Here is a 20,936-nt window from a genome sequence, read left to right on the forward strand (position 1 = left end):
TTGGACGGGCAGTGGAACTGTGTTTTGGGAGAGTGAGTGTTGGAAGTGTGTTAGGGATTTGATCTAAATTGACTTGATGCACAGTGCAGAAACAGAAGTGGGTGGTTAATTCTACTGAATTTTCAAACTTGTCATTTTCAGGGCATCTTTAAGTAGCAAGCTAGTTCTTCAATGCCATTAACATGGTTTAAATTGACTGTGCTGAGAAGTTATCTGTAGAGTCGTAGAGATGTGGAGGACGGAAACAGACCCGTTGGTCCAATTTGTCCATGCTGCCCAGAGATCCTAATCTAATCCAGTTCCATTTGCCAGCTTTTGGCCCATATCTTTCCAAACCCTTCCTATTCGTATCTCCATCCAGATGCCTTTTAAATATTGTAATTGTACCAGCCTTCGCTACTTCCTCTGGCAGCTCATTCCTTACACGCACCAGCCTCTGTGTGAAAATGTTGTCCCTTAGGTCCCTTTTAGATCTCTCTCCTCACCCTAAACCTCTATGCCCTCTAGTTCTGGACTCCCCCACTCCAGGGAACAGACTTTATTTGCTCTATTTGTCCTATTCATGCTTCATGATTTTAAAAACCTCTATAAGGTCTCCCCTCAGCCTCTGACACTCCAGGAAAACAGCCCCAGCCTGTTCAGCCTCTCCCTATGGCTCAAACCTTCCAACCCTGGTAACATCCTTGTAAGCCTCTTGTGAGCCCTTTCAAGTTTCACAACATCCTTCCAATAGGAGGGAGACTAGAATTGCACACAATATTCCATTCCAGAAAGAAGGAAAATGAACTTTTGAGGCCAAATTGGTTCAGACTTTTTGTTTCAGCTTACCATTTATTTTTGAATGGTCAAAAGTCTTAGGGCTTTGCACTGAACTTTTTTGTTCGTGTAAAATGGTACTGCACTTTACACAAGGGGATCTATGGTTTGTATGAACAGGGCAAGCAATGGTCTGTCTCCTGAACTGATCAAATATGGAAGAAATCCTCACTGCAACACCAACAATAGCAGAGTGTAAAAGTTGGACTCCCCATGATTTCAAATGAACAGTGAAAAGGAAGGTGGGGTTGAGAGATTGTGAACATGGAAAAGTAAATTGCTATCCATCTCAGTGTGTGTGTGGTGTCCTGAGATGTTGAGGATATTCTGCAATCCTTGCTGTTGTAAAATTCAGCTCAATCTACAAATCATAACCAGAAGTGTTACGTAAATGTTTGTGTGAAGTTTTTTTTGATCTTGAATGAACAGGAAGTGAAATCACTTGCCTAAGTAACATGATACCAAGAAAAGTCAGGCTATACCTGTGTTCCCTTCCTTCTTCAGCAAGACTTTAATCAGCTTCCTGTGCCGCCGCCCCCCACTTTTTTTTGTTTTGGTTCTTCCTGTTTTGGGGCTAGCAATTTAATTCGACAGAGAAGGGAAGTTCAAGGCACTTCGCCATAGTTGAGCAAGGTTTTTACTTTTTAGTGAAGCATTAAACTGTGGTTGTAACTGGTATATTTCAACTTCATGGAACTCATTTAGTTGAGAACATGTTTGGCCCATTAGCCTATAAGAAAGGTAACTGCTGACTGTGTATGCTTACATGCCCAGGGCATGTTGTGCGTAATTCAACAGCCTGATAAAGATGTTTATTGTCTGATCAGGGCATGCTCAACCCTTGTATTTTGCTCTCAAAGGCTTGCTTCATCAGAAGCAAGTTTTTCTGTTGGATGCAGAAATTAATATTTGGAGAAGCTCAAGTTATAATGTGGGTTGTGTGAATTTTTGAGCAGAGGTTCAAATCTGTGTTGATCATAGTCAATCTCTTGAAACTGAGGTGAATGAATAACTGGGGTTTTCAGGTCATTTTCAAGTATGTAAGTAAGTTGAATTTGTGGTCATGTAACCATGAATCTTAAATTGTAATGTGTCTTTCTGTAGCAAGGATGAGTTAATTATATTTGAACTAGCCATTGTAATTTTGTACTAACACTTCATGAACATAGTACTGTTGATTTTAAAGAGGTAAAACATTTGTATTACTTATGATCTGACAATTGTCATTTAGTTATCTTATAAGGTCCTGTATAAGTGCTCTGTTTTTTCCACTTCATCAGCTTTGCTGGTTTTTGTAACTTAGGTTGATTCTTAACAGTAATATTTTAACAGTACCTTTCCCATCCCTTGTTTCCATCATTTGGTTGAGTTGAGAGTAAAAGAAAATGATTTTAAGATTAGTCATGATGAAAAGCACTTATTTTGCAGTCAGTTAAGTACTTCTACTGAATTGCAGTGAATGCTGGAAGGTGAGAAATGCAGTAGCGATCTGTGCACAGTACACTGCAATAGTGATGTGATAAGTGATGAAATCATCTGTTTTGGTAATCATTAATGTTAACTATTAACAAAGGTAACAAGCATAATTCCTCTTTTTTAAAAGTGGTAGTCTGGTCTTTTTCATCTATCCAAACAGGCATGAGGACTGTGTTTGCCATCTGTTGCAAATAAAGAATTTCATGAATTTCTTTTCTCGGATGCATCAAGCTTCTCCAAGTTAATTCTACAGCAGTCGTAAATATAGCATGATCTTCTAGAGAATTCTCCTTCACTGCTTGTTTTTCTCAAGTAAAATTTCCATTTGCCACTGAGTGTCTGTGAATGCTTCAGTCTCTTGTTCTCATTATTTTTAAGTACTTTGAAGCTATTATAGAATCTTCAAGTCATACAGCATGGAAATGAACCTTTGGTCCAATTCATGTATGCTGACCAGACACCCCAATTTTGATCTCGTCCCACCCGCCAGCATTTGGCCAATATCCATCTAAAACCTTGCTATTCATTCACCTATCCAAATGCCTTTTTCAATGTAGTAATTGAACCAGCCTCTACCACTTCCTCTGGCAGCCCATTCCATACATGCACCACACTCTGCATGAAAATGTTATCCCTCAGGTCCCTTTTAAATCCTTTCCCTCTCAACTTAAAGCTCCACCCTCTTGGAAAAAGACCTTGGCTAGTCAACCTATCCATGCCCCTCATGATTTTATGGTCCTCTATAAGGTCACCCCTCAACCTCCACTCCAAGGTAAAAATACTCCAACCTATTCAGCATCGCTGGAGAGCACAAACCCTCCAGTCCTGGCAAAGTCCTTAGAATTCTTTTCTGAGCTATCTTAATTTTAGTAACCGCCTTCCAATAGAAGGGTGACACAAGAATTGAACAGTGTTCCAAAAGTAGCCTCACCTATGTCCTGTGCAGCCACAACATGATGCCCAGATGCTGTACTCAATGTTCTGACCATTGTAGGCAAGTGTGTCAAAAGCTACCTTCTCCACCCTGTCTGCCTGTGACTCCATTTTGAAGAATCTGTGCACCTGCACTCCAAGGATTCTTTGTTGGGAAAGCTCCCTGGGTCTGTACCATTAAGTGTATAAACCCTGCCCTGGTTTTCCCCTACCTCACATTTATCTAAATTAAACTCTCTGACATTGTTAGGTCCATCTGATCAAAGTCCCATTGCACTCTGAGATAATCTTCTTCATTGTGCACTGCACCACCTACTTTAATATAATGTGCAAACCATTCCTTATATATTCATATCCAAATCATTTTTATATAAATGACAAAAAGCAGTGGACCCAGCACTGATCCTTGTGGCACACCACCAGTCATAGGTCTCCAGTCTGAAAAACAGCCTTCCACCACAACCCTCTGTCTCCTATCTTCAAGTCAATTTTGTATCCAATTGGCTAGCTTCCCTGGATCCCATGTGATCTGAACTTACTAACCCGTCTACCAAACGTAACCTTGTAAACGTTTTGTTGAAGTCTGTAAAGATAATGTCTATTGCTCTGTCTTCATAAATCTTCTTTGTCAACTCTTGAAAACTCAAACAGGTAATGAGACACTATTTCCCCCCCCACACAGCCGTATTGACTGTCCCTAATCAGGCCTTACCTTTCCAAATCCATGTAAATTATTTCCCTCTGAAACCTCTCCAACAACTTAACCACCACTGACTTAAGGCTTACTGGTCTATACTTCCCTGGCATTTCATTTGTTACATAACAGCACCACGTTAGTCAATCTCCATTCTTCGGCCACTTTACCCGTGACTATCAAAGATACAAATGTATCAGCAAGGGGCCAGCAATCCCTTTCCTTGCTTCCACAATGTTCTTGGAAACATCTGATCTGGTCCCAGGGGTTTATCTACCTTTTATGCATTTTAAGACCTCCAGCACCTCCCCTTTGGTATTATGAGCTCTTTTCAAGACATGACTATTTCACTAAATTCCCTGGCTTTGAAGTCTTGGAGTCATAGAGATGTACAGGATGGAAACACTGTTCAATCCAACTCGTCTATGCCAACCAGATATTCTAAATTAATCTAGTCCCATTTGCCAGCACTTGGCCCATATCCCTCTAAACCTTTCTGATTCATATACCCATCCAGATGCCTTTTAAATGTTATTTTAAATGCCTTTTAAATTGTACCAGCCTCCACCACCACCTCTGGCAGCGCATTCCACCGCCACTGCTTTCCCTGTCACCCAAACCAATCCAGTTCTGGACTCCTGTACCCTGGGGAAAAAGACCTTGCCTATACACCCTATCCATGCTGCTCATGATTTTATAGGTTTTTATAAGGTCAGCCTCTGACACTCGAGGGAAAATAGCCCCGGCCGATTCGGCCTCTCCCAATAGCTCAAACCCTCCAACCCTGGCAATGTCCTTTGTAAAGTGAGGACTGCAGATGCTGGAGTTCAGAATCTAGATTAGTGTGGTTGCTGGAAAAGCAGCGCTGGACAGGCAGCATCCGAGGAGCAGGAAAATCAATGTTTCGGGCAAAAGCCCATTCCTGATGAAGGGCTTTTGCTCAAAATGTTGATTTTCCTGCTCTTTGGATGCTGCCTGTTCTGCTCTGCTTTTCTAGCACCACTCTAATCTAGATTCTGATCTCCAGCATCTGCAGTCCTCACTTTTGCCTAATGTTCTTGTAAATTCTTTCTGAGCCCTTTCAAGTTTCTCACATCCTTCCTACAGGAAGGAGACCCTATAATAAGTCCTTCTCCATACTAAATACTGAGCAAAATATCTTACCCATTTCTTGTGGTTCCACACACAAATGGTCATGTTGATCTTTAATTGGATCTGTTCTCTCCCTAGTTACTCTCTTGCCCTGAATGTGTTTGGATAATCTCTTTGGATTCTCCTTGTCTCTTTGTCAAAGCTATCTCATATCCCCTTTTTGCACTCATGATTTCCCTATTAACTGTACTGCTACTTCCCTTTTTATATTCCTGTAGAGATTTACTCAATCCCAGCTGTCTATCTCTGACATGTCTCCTTTTTCTTGCCACAGCTTCAGTTTCTCTCGTCATTCAGCAGTCCCTATGCCTCCTAGCCTTGCCCTTCACACTAACAGGAATGTACTGTTTCTGAACCCTCGTTATCTCATTATTAAAGGCCTCCCATTTCCCGAATGTCCCTTTACCTGCGAGTAGCCTCCCCCAATCAGCTTCCAAATATTCTGCCTAATACAGTCAAAATTGGCTTTATTCCACTTTAGAATGTAAACTTTTAAATTCGGTCTATCCTTTTCCATCACTATTTTTAAACTAATAGAATTATGGTACTGGCCCCAGTGTTCCCCCACTGGCACCTCTTGCCCTACCTTATTTCCCAACAGAGGTCAAATATTGGTCCTCCTTTCATGGGTGCATTCACATATTGAATAAGAAAGTTTTCTTGTCCAAACTTAACAAATACATCCCCATCCAAGCCCTTAACACAATAGGAAGGATATTAAATTGGCAAGATTTACTAGTATGTTGCTGGGAATGGAGGGTTTAGACTGGGACTTTTCTCAGTTCGGTAGGAGGTTGAGGTGTGACCTTACTAAGTTTTTTTTTATTAAATCATGTGGTGTGTAGATAAGGTCAGTTGCGGGTGTGTCTTTTCCGTAGGCTGGGATAGTTTGAAATGGTGCATGTTTTTAAGATGAGAGGAGAGATATAACAAGGACATGAAAGGCGATTTCTTTTTTTTTCCCCCCCCGGTTTGTGTGCAGAGTGAACTGCCAGAATAAGTGGTGGTGAAGTTACAATATTTAAAAGACATTTGATCAAGTGTGTAAATAGGAAAAGATTTGGAGGTATATGGGCCAAATGCATCAAGTGGGACCAGTTTAATTTGGGAACATGGTTGGTGGGTACGAGTTGTACTGAAGGTTCTATTTCCATGCTCTGTGACTGGAAAGTTAAAATCACCTACTGTTACAGCCATATTGTTGTTGATGTCTGATAGTGCCTTCATATTTGCTGAGCAATTTACTGTTGCGTATTGGGGGCACCATAATAGGGACATCAACGTGGTCATCGCTTTCTTATTTTTCAGTTCCACCGATATAACTTAATGGATGATCTCCCAGGTATATCCTTCTGAAATACAGCTGTCGTGTTCTCCCTAAGCAGAAGCAGTGCTCCCCCTCCACTAATGTCTCCCTTTCTATCCTTCCTATAGCATCTGTACCTGTACATTAAGCTGCTAGTTATAGAGTCATAGAAATGTACAGCATGGAAACACACCGTTCAGTCCAACTCGTCCATGCCGACCACACATTCCAACCTAATCTAGTCCCATTTGCCAGCACTTGACCTATATCCCTCAAAACCCTTCCTATTCATATACCCATCCAGATGCCTTTTAAATGTTGTCATTGTACCAGCCTCCACCATGTCTTCTGGCAGCTGATTCCATGTGCCACCCTTTGTGCCAAAAGTTGCCCCTTAGGTCCCTCTTATACCTTTCCCCTCTTACCCTAAACTATACCTTCCAGCTCTGGACACCCCCACCCCAGGGAAAAGACTTTGCCTATTTTACCCTATCCATGCCCCACATGATTTTATAAACCTCTTGGGTGACCTATTCAGCCTTTCCCTGTAGCTCAAATCCTCCAACCCTGGCAACATCCATGTAAATCTTTTCTAAACCCTTTCAGGTTTCACATCATCATTCCAATAGGAAGGAGACCAGAATTACATACAATATTCCAAAAGTGGTCTAACCAATGTCCTGTAGAGCCGCAACATGACCTCCCAACTCCTACACTGAATACTCTGGCCAATAAAGGAAAGCATACCAAACGCCGCCTTCACTATCCTATCTACCTGCGACTCCACTTTCAAGGAGCGATGAACCTGCACTCCAAGGTGTCTTTGTTCAGACACTCCCTAGGACCTTACCATTAAGTGCATAAGTCCTGCTAAGATTTGCTTTCCCAAAATGCAGCGCCTCGCATTTAGCTGGATTAAACCCCATCTGCCACTTCTCAGCCCATTGGCCCATCTGATCAGGATCCTGTTGTAATCTGAGGTAACCTTCTTTGCTGTCCACTACACCTCCAATTTTGGTATCATCTGCAAACTTATTAACTATACCTCGTACGTTCCAGATCATTTATGTAAATGAGAAAAAGTAGAGGACCCAACACCAATCCTTGTGGCACTCCTCTGATCACAAGGCTCCAGTCTGAAAAACAACCCTTCACCACCACCCTCTGTCTTCTACCCTTTTGAGCCAGTTTTGTATCCAAATGGCTAGTTCTCCCTGTATTCCATGAGATCTAACCTTGCTAACCAGTCTCCCGTGGGGAACCTTGTCGAATGCCTTACTGAAGTCCATATCGATCACATCTACTGCTCTGTCCTCGTCGATCCTCTTTGTTACTTCTCCAAACAACTCAATCGAGTTCATGTGCCATGCTTTTCCATGCACAAAGCCATGTTGACTATCCATAATCTGTCCTTGTCTTTCCAAATACATGTACGTCCTGTCCCTCTGGTTCCCTCCAAAAACTTGCCCAACACTGACATCAAGCTCACTGGTCTATGGTTCCCTGGCTTGTCCTTACTACCTTACTTAACAATAGCACCACGTTCGCCAACCTCCAGTTTTCCAGCACCTCACCTGTGAGTATCGATGATACAAATATCTCAGCAAGAAGCCCAGCAATCTCTCTTCTAGCTTCCCACAGAGTTCTAGGGTACACCTGATCAGGTTCTGGGGATTTATCCACCTTTATGCATTTCAGGACATCCAGCATTTCCTCCTCAGTAATACGGACGTTTTTCAAGATGTCACCATCTTTTTCCCCATATTCTACATCTTCCATGTCCTTCTCCACAGTAAACACAGATGCAAAATACTTGTTTAATATCTTCCCCATCTCCTGTGGCTCCACACAAAGGCTGCCTTGCTGATTTTTGAGGGGCCTTATTCACTCCCTTGTTACCGCTTTGTCCTAAATATATTTTGTAAAAACCCTTTGGATTCTCCTTAACCCTATTTGCCAAAGCTATGTCATGTCCCCTTTTTGCCCTTCTGATTTCCTTAAGTATACTCCTACTTTCTTTATACTTTTCTAAGGATTCACTTGATCTATCCTGTCTATACCTGACATTTGCTTCCTTCTTCTTAACCAAACCCTCAATTTCTCCAGTCATCCAGCATTCCTGACACCTACCAGCCTTTCATTTCACCCTGACAGGAATACATTGTATCTGGACTCTCATTATCTCACTTTTGAAGGCTTCCCATTTTCTAGCTGTCTCTTTACCCTCTAACATCTGCACCCAATCAGCTTTTGAAAGTTCTTGCCGATTACTGTCAAAATTAGCCTTCTTCCAATTTAGAACTTCAGCTGTTAGATCTGGTCTATATTCTCCTTTTAGAATCTTCATCTTTTTATCTTCCAATGTTGTTGGTACCAATGTGTACAATGACCTCCTGCTGGTCCCTCTCTCCTTTTGAGAACATTGAGCACCCTCTCTGATACATCCTTGACCCTGGCACTAGGGAGGCAATGCAACTTTCTGATGTTTGTTTTTGCTGCTGGCTGCAGAAACGTCTGTCTGTTCCCTGTCCCATCTGAACCATGTTTCTGTAATAGCTGTGATATTTCAGTCCAATATTCCTAGCCGTGCCCTGTAGTCATCTGCCTTGCCTATCAAGCCTCTTGCTTTGAAGTAAATGCTGTTCTTTTTACTCAGCTTACAGTGCTGCACTGTCTATCTGTAACTTCTTTCAGCTGTATTCTCTGAGCAGAAAGCCACACAGATCAAATAGCAACTAAAATCTCACACCAAAAGTACTTGGAGAGCACCCCCTTGATCTGTCTCCCCGGACTCCATTGACATTTTTAGTAATGTAATCTGCTGTAAGCTATTTCCAAACCAATTTAAGGATTAATTGTCCCCCATTACCAATTTCTTCTGATCTGCTTAAGTAACGAGGGTTTACAAATGTAAAGGATTTGCTGAATGCTTGTATCCTTACTTAGCTGTCTAAAAGCATCTCTCAGGATTACTCCTGTCCGTGAGCATTGCAAATGTCATGCCACTAGCTCCTAGGCTAAATGTTTGTCATCTTGTCTTTCTAGCTGTTAACTTCAAGTCAAAGTTGCTCCCAACCTTTGGAGATTAATTGATACAATGGAAATAAGTTGGAATCTATCATGTGTTGAATAGTTTAATTTAATTCCTAAAACTATATAGGCTATACTCAAATACATAAAACACGAGTGATGAATCAACATAGCATGACTTTTCAGTTGCAATTCAACTGCACAACAGTATCTGCCTTAATGTTTGTGTTCAAACCCTGGAGTGGAACTTTGAGCCTTCTGACTCAGAAGGGAGTGTGCTAACAATTAAGCCATGACTGATAGGCTACTTTGTGGCACTGTCACTACTCAATTTGGTCCTGGCTTTTGCTCGGATCTGTGTATCCGTCTACACTTCCAGAGTGCATCACTAACTCTCATCAGAAATGGGAAAACTTGCTAGTCTGTTTTTCCCTTTGCATTCCTCTCTTGCAAAGTGGACATTTTGACTATTCTTAGCTTTATCCTTCAGCTTCTATTTTTATTTCTAGTTCTAATAATTCCTGAAGTTAATTGCAGTGTTGGTTTGAATCTCATTGAATTCCAATAGGGAGGGTACATGGATCGATAGTGTTACATTGATGGATGAATACCAGCTGAAAGGTGCAGGAATATCTTGGTGCAGACTTACTGGGAGAAGGATAGTGGTGATTTTAAGCAAATTGCTTTGCCTTTTCAGTAGCGAGTGAGTTATTTAGCCCACTGAGGAGCATGCTGACTGAGTTTTTTTTTAAGGCGTACACTATGGAGTTATTCCAGATGGACTAAAAACAGAACTGACCAAAGCTTTAATCTTAGCAGTTCGTCACATTTGCTACTGCCCTTTCTGGCTTGCAGCAGGAAGATTTGACCATGGATCTTGCTAATTTTTTTTTGCTTTGTGTGTGTGTATGTCACTTTTCTCAAATTGATTATGCTAACCCATGTAAAATCCTGTTTGAACAGGATCAAGGGAAGTCTTTGGTATCTGAACAGTTACTTGCTAGTCACAGCCTATTCTTTTAGGGGAAGGAAGGGTCTCAATGGGAAAAAAGTAGGGCAAGTGGGTATTTGGTAAATTGTACACAACTGCTGTATGATAAGACAGATGGACATATCTGGTATATATTACTCAGTGTAGTGGATGGGCAGGCCATTGCCCTGTATAACCTGGGGTAGTTTTTAATCTGAGGCACGAAATGTTGCATGCACAAGTCTGACCATGAGAGGGGAGCAGAGCTCGGCCCGTTGAGGCTGCTCCACCATTAGATCTTGGCTGATTTTTTTTTTTTCTCAACCCAATTCTCCTGTCTTCTCCCCATAGCCCTTGTTCCCATTAGTCATCAAGAACCTATCCATTTCTATCTTAAGTGTACTCAGTGTCTTGGTCTCTGAAGTGAAGAGTTCCAGAGATCCACTGCTTTGTGGCTGACTAAATTCCTCCTCATCTTGGTTCTCAAGGGGCATGCCTTCTGAGCCATTGGGATCTAGTCTCTCCCATTAGTGGAAACATCTCCACATCCACTTTATCCAGGCCTGTCAGTAATCTAGAAGTCTCAATCAGATCCCCACTCGTCCTTCTAAACTCCATTGAATACAGACCTAGAGTAAATGACTACTCCTCATATGACCAGTCCTTCGTCACAGGGATCATTATTGTAAACCTTCTCTGGGTCACCTCCAAGGCCAGCATATCCTTTGTTTAGATATGGAACCCAGAACTGCTCTGTGATCCAAATGCGGTCTGACTGGAGCCTTATACAGCCTCAGCAGCCAATCTGCTGTTGTATTCTAACCTCTCAAATCGAATATGAACATTGCATTTGCCTTGCTAACTGCCAACTGAACCTGCATGTTCACCTTAAGAGAACTTTGAGGGCTCCCTTTTGTGCTTCTGATTTCTTGAGCCTTTCCCTGTTTGGAAATTAGTTTGAACCTCCTATTTGTTCTATCAGAGTGCACAAACTCCCACTTTGTCACATTGTATTTCATTTGCTACTACTTTGTCCACTGAGCCTTTCCAGACCTTCTGCAGCTTATCTGCTGCTTTAGCACTACTTGCCCTTCCACCTATTTTTTTGTCATCTGCAGACTTCGCAGCAATGCCCTTTCTTCCTTTGTCCTGATCATGAATGTATAACATGAATAGTTGTTGTCAACACTGCCCACCTGTGGAAGTCCAATAGTTTTGCCAGCTGCCATCCTGAAACAGACCCCTATATCCCTACTCTGTGCCTATGCCAGTCAGCCAAACCATATCTATGCCAGTACCTTGCCCCTAAGCTCATGGACACTTATTTAGCAGCCTCATGTGCAGCACCATGTCACTGTTAGGTTCTTTTCACACGAGATGCAATTTGCATCCACCAACGTCTGCAAACAGTTAAAGGTTATTAAAGCTTATAGAACCTAAGTGACCTCTCTGACACTCTCTGCTGGTCGTGCGAAGTAAAGTCAAAATGAGGCCCTGAACCAAGAAAACACATCCCCTTTATACAGATCTGTTGATAATGCTCACATATACTCTGGCTACTTCCCCCAATAACCATATGTTACCCCAGTTACAACAGTAGGATGAGATGATTCTCTGAGATAATGTACATGCCCTAATCCTGGGGAATTGTTATGCAGACTATTTCCTGACTCCGTGATTCCCCAAGACCATGTAGGTGTGATATGCTTCAATATCTGGTATGATCACCCAAGCGAACCTGATTGGGATTGGCTCTGAAAGTATTTCTGAATGGAAGGGGCTGGATGATAATAGTAGAGGTAGTAGTAGCAAATGACTATAAGCATGGCTTACAGCTTGCTGTCTTCTGCCTCCCTTTTAAGATGGTGTTGCAATAGCCATTTTCCATTGCTCTGACACCCACCCTGCCTCCACTGATTGCTGAAAGGTAACCACCAATGCCTCTGCAATCTCTTTATATTTCCTTCAGAACTCTGAGGTGTACTCCATCTGGTCTGGGTGATTTATCCACCGTCAATCTTTCAGCTTCCCCAGAACCTTCTCCTTACTGATGTCCATTGCATACACACCTCTGTCCCGACTCCCATGGAGTTCTGACATTCTGTTGGTGTCTTCCCCTGTGAAAACTGATGAGAAGTACTTATTCATTTTCTCTGCCATTTCATCGCTCTCCATTACTCTGACTTAGCCTCTTTTTTTCCCAGTAGTCCAATGTCTATTCATGCTTTTCTCAACTTTTAGGTATCATGACAAAAATCTCTCTTAGAATCTTTTTATTGCTAGTTAGCTTACTCTTGTATCTCATCGTCTCCCCTCTTTATTGCTTTTTCAGTTTTCCTCTGGTTTTTAAAGGCTTCCCAAACCTCTGGTTTCCCACTAATCTTTGTCACATGGTTTGCTTTTTCTTTTGCTTTTATGCTGTCCCTGGCTTTCCTTGTCAGCCTTATTTGCCTCATTCTCCCTTTAGTATATTTCCACCCTTGGAGTGAATTTCTGCTGTGCCTCCTGAATTGCCCCCAGAAACCCCTGCTGTTGCTGCTCCACTGCTGGGCTCCCCTTCCAGTTATCTCTGGCCAGCTCCTCCCTTATCTTTGTAGTTAGCGTTACTTCATTGTTATGCCTTTGCATCTGAATCTTGTTTCTCCCTCTGAAACTGAAGGGTGAATTCTGTCATGTTATGGTTACTGTATGTGAATTTAACTCCATTATATTTTGGTGCACTTGTAATTTTTCCTAGAAATCACCTCTGTGCATCTGGTACTTGTCCATGCAATAACATTGAAAGCCTCCTGGTATATATGTTGTGGAGGTAAAAAGAACATTCCTTCAGTCTTGTGCATTTCATGTACTGAGTTGTATGATCCCGGGATTGGGTCAAAAGCAACTTAGCCCTTCTGGTGAACTACATGGGAGGGCTGGACAGGGAAATCAGTTTGGCTCCAGTGTTTTTGGAATAAATTGTCTGGTGAAAGATCATTGAACTGTCATGGAGTGGCTCAGTGGTTAACACTGGCTGCCCCACAGTGCCAGGGACCTGGGTTCGATTCCACCCTTGTGTACAATCCACACAGGCAGTTGCCTATTCTTCCCATGGTTGTGTGGGTTTCCTCCTATAGCCTAAAGATATGCAGGTTAGATGGATTGGCTATGGTCAATGCAGGGTTAAAAGGAAAGGGTAGGGGTTGGGGCTGGGTGGAATGCTGTTCAAAGGGTCGCTGTGGACTCGATGGGCCAAATGATCTACTTCCACACTAGGGATTCAATGATTCATGAGACAAAAGTAAATAGTCGGAGATATATGGCACAGAAACAGACCCTTTGGTCCAACTTGTCCATGCTGACCAGATATTCTAAATTAATCTTAGTCCTATTTACCAGCATTTGGCCCATATCCCTCCAAGCCCTTCCTCTTGATATACCCATCCAGATGCCTTTTAAATGTCGCAATTGTCACAACAGCTCCACCACTTCCTTCTTCAGCTCATTCCATAAATGCACCATCCTCTGTGGAAAAAGTTGCCCTTTAAGTCCCTCATAACTCTTTCCCCCTCACGTAAACCTATGCCCTGGAGTTCTGGACTCCTCCACCCAGGGAAAAGCCCTTGTCTATTTGTCCTATCCATGCCCCTCAGGATTTTGTAAACCTCCGTAAAGTCACCCCTGAGCCTCTGGGGAAAATCGCTTCAGCATACTCTGGGCGGCACGATGGCTCAGTAGTTAGCACTACAGCCTCATAGCACCAGGGACCCGGGTTCAATTCCAGCCCTGGGCAACTGTCTGTGTGGGTTTGCTCCGGTTTCCTTCCACAGTCCAAAGATGTGCAGGCCAGGTGAATTAGCCATTCTAAATTGCCCATAATGTTAGGTGTATTAGTCAGAGGGAAATGGGTCTGGGTGGGTTACTATTCAGAGGGTCGGTTTGAACTTGTTGGGCTGAAGGGCCTGTTTCCACACTAGGGAATCTAATCATACTCCGCCTCTCCCTGTAGCTCAAACCCTGCAACGTGACATCATCCTTGTAAATTTTTTCTGAAGCCTTCCAACAGCAGGGAGAATAGAATTGCACACTGGGTAGGCCACCCAGTATTTGGAGTCCTATGTCATGAACAACCACAATATGACCTCCTATTCTTGTACTATGTGCACTGACCAATGAAGGAAAGCATACCAAACCTGTTCACTGTCCTATCCACCAGCACCTCCACTTTGAAGGAGCTGTGAACCAACTAAGATTGAAGTTGTGAATCTTTGTTATTGGATGGTATGTATATTTTGGAATGGTTTCCCATGGAAAGTAATGAATAGTTTGCAGGGGTTGAAGACCATAAAATGAGCTAGCTTTGGCATTTCGGTATAAGAGTTCAAACAAAAATTGTACTTTTTTGTTTGGAGGTGAAAGGTATTGTACTACCAACTTTGTTTCGAAGATTATGGTGTTGGAAATACGCAATCAGGCAGCATCCGAGGAGCAGGAGAATGGACGTTTCAGGCATAAGTTTCCTGATGAACAGCTTATGCCCGAAAGATAGATTCACCTGCTCCTCGGATGCTGTCTGACCAGCTGTGCTTTCTCAGTGCCACACTCTGATTCTGACCTCCAGCATCTGCAGTCCTCACTTTCTCCTACTAACTTTGTTTGGAGAATATGAAAAAATAGTTTGCACTCTACATGAGTGCGATGATTTCATGTGTTTGTGCTGATCTGAGTTTTGTAATTTCTTTCTGTTAAATTAGTGTCCACATTGACGTATCTAAGAAATATATCCTGTATTGAATTTATGATTAATTCAGAAACAGCATGTGAAGCCTTTTTTTTTATTAGGACTTACACACCTGAGTTTAAGTCCATGAATCTGCAGTTTTTATCAGACTACCTTACAGAGAGCTCTATGGTTTCCTGCACTAGCAATGTCTGTCAAATCAGTGTAAAGCTTATCTGAAGTCACATTGCCCTCTTTTGCACAGATGAAACACAAAAATACACATAACAGCACAATCAACCCACTTTCAATTATTCACATCTACAGTTTTAGAATTCATTTAGTCTCACTGTATTTCACGATGTGGACCACCCAGGCCCCCAGTTAAATTACAACAGTTGGCGTTGTCTAGATGCAGTGAAAATCATGCCTGTTTCTGAGCAAGCTTTAGAGAAATTTAGTAGGTCCAACAGCATTTGTAGAGACAAACTGAGTTAGCATTGAGTCCCATATGATTTCTACTTCAAAAAACATGTCACATTTGGCTTCAAACATAAGTTCTATTTGTCGCTGCCAGAAATTGTTTTAACTGGACCAGCATTTTCTGTTTCTATTTCATATTTCATCATTTGCAGTATCTTGCTGTTGTTTCTGGGCAAATGTGTATGTGCTTGACTTGTAACTATGTGCCCACTTTCTTTCTTGTTATAAAATGGGTATCTGGAATTGTCTGCAAAAGTAATAAGAAAATGTTATTCATGTGAGGAATTTGTTCAGTTGTCAGCAAGTTTTTGTGCATTTCAAATAAACCTTTGGGACTATAACCTGGTGTTGTGACATCTGATCTTGTCCACCCCAGTCCAACACCGGCACCTCCATTACGTGGCTTCCATCAAATAGGGAGTTAAAAATCCTCAAATTCTAAAGAAAGAGTTGACCCAGTGTCCCAACCAACAACAATCCTCACCACCAGCAACACTTCACTTTTTCAATGACCATGTGGCAAGCACACTAGCTGCCTTAACCCCCCGGCAATTTTATCAGCACACCTCGGTGATTAATTATGTGACATTGAGAGATGGCAACCATTGAGTCATAGATTAATTTTTCTGCATTACCTTAACTGATCAGAAGCATCTGTTGTAAACAAATATCTTGTGTATGCCAGGCTATTCTGCACGAAAACGAAACTGATTGGTTTTTCTAAATGCAGAAGTGACTTCAAAGCATGTCAATGACTCAGCTAAGCGACAGCTCCAAACCTTAAATTTGTCTTTAGTTTGCATCAACTTTAGCGGCGATCGAATGAAGGCATGCATTGAATCTAATGAGATCGAAATGTCAATTTCACACACGATGACATTGTCACCAGATAACCTTTCAGAGAGCTCCATGGTTTCCTGCACTAACAATGTCTGTCAAATCAGTGTAGGGCTTATCTGAAGTCACATTGCCATCTTTTGCACAGATGAAACACAAAAATACTCATTAACAGTACAACCAACTCGCTTTCAATTATTCATAGTTGTTGTCAACTATTCAGCTTTACTACTTCACCAGCTTACTATCAATAATCCTTTTATCTGTGTCCTATTTTTCTCTTGCTCGTTGTGAGTATTGTTTCCATCTATTAATCTAACTCACGATGCAGTTCTGCCAAAGGATGACTGCATTTGAAACGTTAAAGTTTTTACTCTACAGATGGCGCTAAAATTCCTGGGGCTGTCCAGCACATTTTGATTTAGGTGCAACACTAGTTGAACAAGTAATCTGGACTTTAATTAGACATCATCATTGTTATTCTGGACAAAAGCAATATAATTTTGAGTAAACCTGTTGTCGCATGACTTATGACATTGTTTAATGGAAGGATCTGGGTTTTCTTTCAGCTTGCAAAATGGCAAGTCCAGCAATGTAGCACTGTTAATGTATTGACAAGTCAACAAGTTTGAAGTTGTAACATTGAGGCATAATTTAGAATGTGGCCAGCTTTGACAAAGGGTCAGTTAGACTCAAAACGTCAGCTGTTTTCTGTCCTTACAGATGCTGCCAGATCTGCTGTGATTTTCCAGCACTTTCTCTTTTGGTTAGAATATGGCCAATTCATCCAAGCTGGTACTTGGGCGAATATGGAAAAAGATACTGGTTTGCTATTTTAGTTTGTTGTGCTATCAATTTTAAGCTAAGCTTTGGGTTATGCAATAGTGTTGTGCACCAGGACCAACCTGAAGATTTTGTTTTTCTTTTCAATTAGTTTGGAGCTTGATGCAATTAGTGTCAGTGCTGTGACTGGGGCTGCTTCAGTTGCTGCATGTATGAATTAAGCATCCCAAGCTTTTAACTAACAGGCTCAGGTACAAATTAATCTGTTCTGGAGTTTCAGTAAAAGATCCATGTGTCTGAACAAGTGAATGAAGAAATAAAATGCACAAGTTACTGCCCTGCCTGATGGGTGATGGCTGCAAATTGAATCATCATTCCCAAAAAGGGTGGTGATAAATCATCTGGAAGGAAGAAAAATTATTATGGGGGCAGACATCAAAAACAGGACATGGTAATAACTGAATTCTTGTTTGAAACAGCCAACACAAATTGCATGGAGTGAACATGGCACTGAGGTTCTGGTCATCAATACAAATGCAATTGTAAATTTTCGTCTGCAACTTACACAATTCATAAAAGAGTGAGTAAGGTGATTTCAGAAAGCCAGACCACAAATAATCCCATTCATTTGAATTCATTTTTAAGCTAGTGTTCAGTTGGTCAAGTGGACCATGTGCTCTATCTTGACACCCCCCTTCTAAGTTTCTCAGGTCAGTGCAAATGAAGGAAAATATCTTGTCAACTTTCAGTTTCTTTCGTATCTATAATTTGAAAGTTGGTTTAGTAAAATGAATTAGTCGCAGTTTGCATTCATTAGATATCAGATTCAGCATGACTCCTACCTGATAAATTTCTGTAACAAAAGTTGATATTTTCAATTCATAAACTCGCCAACAACTGAACATCAGAGTCATGATATCTAAACTGATTCCTTTTTCATTATTTAGCTCAACAATATTTTGTTATGTAATTGTCTTGTCATTTTCAGAGTGCATTGTCTGACACTATTAAAGACACTTTGTTGCAATGTCATGTTTGGGAGGGAACCTGCTCTCTTTCTTTAGTCTGGATTTAGGTGATTCCAGTTAGATTCTTAATTGCTTTTTCTGAAGTGGCTGAATGAGCTGTCCAGTGTGTGGAGGATATACCCACAACCATCCTTTATCAGAGCCATTAGATGACTGGAGTAACCAAGTCTTTGCTGCATTAATGGAAATTGCTGGAAAACATCAACATAAATGGATAGAAATCAGCATTAACATTTAAGGTCCAGTGACTGTGTTCTTCAGAACTAACAGCTAGTAAAAGGAGGGTTTTTGCATAGGAAAGGGAGATGGGGGAGGGGAAATTACCGATAGGTGGAGATGGAGCTCAGAGAGAGAAAGAAAATGACAGTTGGACAGGCAAAGGAGTGGATAAAGACCAGCTTAGGAGAATGAGTAGCTGTTACTGCGGACTATTAGTAGTTGACAATGGATTGTGTGGTAGCAATCCATGTGAAGATGAGGACTAGTATGTGAGTGTGACGGAAAGCATGGCGCAAGGTGCTCCACCCCTCATTGTTGATTTTGGGTATAGAAGGCTGCAGAGTTCTCAGGCAGAAAATAAGGTGCTGCTCTTCCAGGTTTGGTTCAGCTATACTTGAGCACTGCAGCTAACTTGAGGAAGAGAGATGTTGGTGAGGGGAAGGGGTGGTGTTGAAGTGGCAGGAAACTGGAACCTCAGTCATTTCTGTGGATAGAACGGAGGTGCTCTGAGAAGCAGTCATCCAGTCTACCTTTTAACTTTCCCAACTAGAGGAGACCACATTGTGAACAGCAAATACAGTAGACAAGATTGTATGAAGTGCAGGTGAAGTGCTGATTCATACGGAAGGTGTGTTTGGCCCTTGGATCGTAAGGAGAGAGGAATGAAATGTGCAGATGTTAGAATGTCTGGCATTTCAGGGGAAAATGCCATGGGAATGTATTGGAAGTGAAGGAACAGTGGATCAGTGTGTCCTGGAGGGAATGGTCCTTGCAGAAGGCTGAAAAGTGAAGGGAATGGGAGGGGATTTGTCTGAATGTGGATGATGGTGGGGTTGTAGATGAAGACAAGAGAGACTCTTATTGCTGTTGGGAGGGTTGAAGTGTGGGTGATGGGTTGGATGCAGCTGAGGGCATTTGAAGACCCCTTTGCTGAAGTTGGCATCATCAGAACAGACTTGCTGGAGGAACTGGAAGCATGGGATGGTGTCCTTTTGAGGATGGTGGGTGAGGATGTGCAGCCAAGGTAACTGTGGAAGTTTGTGGGTTTGTCATGGATAGCTTGACCACCAATATCCCCAGAAATGGAAACAGATGTCAAGGAAGGGAGATGTCAGATGGACCAGGTGAAGGTGACAGCGGGGTGGAAATTAGAAGCAAAATTAATAAACTTTTCCAATTCCAGACAAGAGGGAAGCAGCACTGATGATGCCATCGAGAAACTTGAGAAATATTTGTGGTTGGGATCCAAAGTAGGACTGGAACAAGGAATGTTCCATGTACCCCACAAAGAAACAAGTATAACTGGGGTCAGTGTGGGTACTCATGACAACCCCTTTGACCTGCAGAAAGTGAGATGGGTTAAAAGAATTTGCTCAGGGCGAGGATGAATTCAGCCAGGCAGAGTCAAGCGTTGGTTTGTGGTTCATTCAGGCATATTCTCAGAAGAATTGGAGATCCTTGAGATCATCTTGATGGGAATGGACGTGTGAAGGGATTGTATGTCCATGGTCAAAGGCAACTGGAGCCCATCAACTGAAAATCTGAAACTCACCAAGCATCAAATGAATCGTCAATATGACACCCTATCCTCTTGATTAACCCTATTTTCTTCCCTGCCATCAGTTCTGAAGAAGGGTTGCTGGATCCAAAACATTAAGTCTGATTTCTCTCCGCAGATGCTGTGAGACCTGAGATTTTCCAATAATTTTCTTTTTCAGATTTCCGGATCTGCAGTTGTCTTTTCAGCATTATTCATTTGAGACTTATTTATGAACAGCATCCTGGGAAATTTGCCAGTTTATTTTGATCAGTTATGGAATATGGCTGTCACTGGTTAAGCTGCCACCACTTGATATGTGTGCCTCATTACCCTTGAGCAGCTCGTGATGAATTGTCTTTTGAAGTCTTGCACATGGGATAGATAGACTGCTTTATTTTGAGGAGAGAGATTCTGGATTTTGACCGAGTCACAATAAAAGAATGACTGTTAGAATTCAGATTTGAGGATGGTTTGTGACTTGGGGAATTAAGTGCTGGTGTTGCCATGTATTTGCTACCCTTGTTCTTCAAACTACTTAATATTGAAGGTTTGGAAGATGTTGAAGTAGCCTTGCAGAGTTGCTGCAGTGCATCTGTTCTAGTACCCTGATGTACTTTTGTAAGGTATGATTTGTGTGGTCAGCATGCAGTACAATACTTTTCACTATATCCTGGTGCATATGACAAGCATAAATAAATCCATGTTGTAGATGGTGGATGTAGTGAATGGGTTGCTTTGTCCTGCTAGGTTGGGCAGTCTTGAGGCTCAGTGATTAGCACTGCTGCTTCTGTGCCAGGGATCTGGGTTCAAACCCACCCTTGGGCAACAATCTGTGTGGAGTTTGCACATTCTCCCTGTGTCTGTGTTTTTCCTCTGGGTGCTCTGGTTTCCTCCCACAGTCCAAAGATATGCCCATTTGGTTGATTAATCATGGTATTGACAGGGTTACAGGGTAGGGTGGGGTGCTCTT

The 20,936-nt window shown here is 41.9% G+C and overlaps 1 protein-coding gene across 5 annotated transcripts in view; it reads left to right on the forward strand.

Moving 5' to 3' along the window:
• The window catches only part of dstyk (dual serine/threonine and tyrosine protein kinase), a 136,172-nt gene that overhangs the window by 19,263 nt on the left and 95,973 nt on the right, over positions 1-20,936 (forward strand). The gene's annotated exons all lie outside the window — the stretch shown is intronic.

The sequence above is a fragment of the Chiloscyllium plagiosum genome, unplaced genomic scaffold (genome assembly GCF_037043375.1).
Source record: "Chiloscyllium plagiosum isolate Xiang-an unplaced genomic scaffold, Cpla_swu_hap1 HiC_scaffold_26, whole genome shotgun sequence".
Lineage (NCBI taxonomy): Eukaryota > Metazoa > Chordata > Chondrichthyes > Orectolobiformes > Hemiscylliidae > Chiloscyllium > Chiloscyllium plagiosum.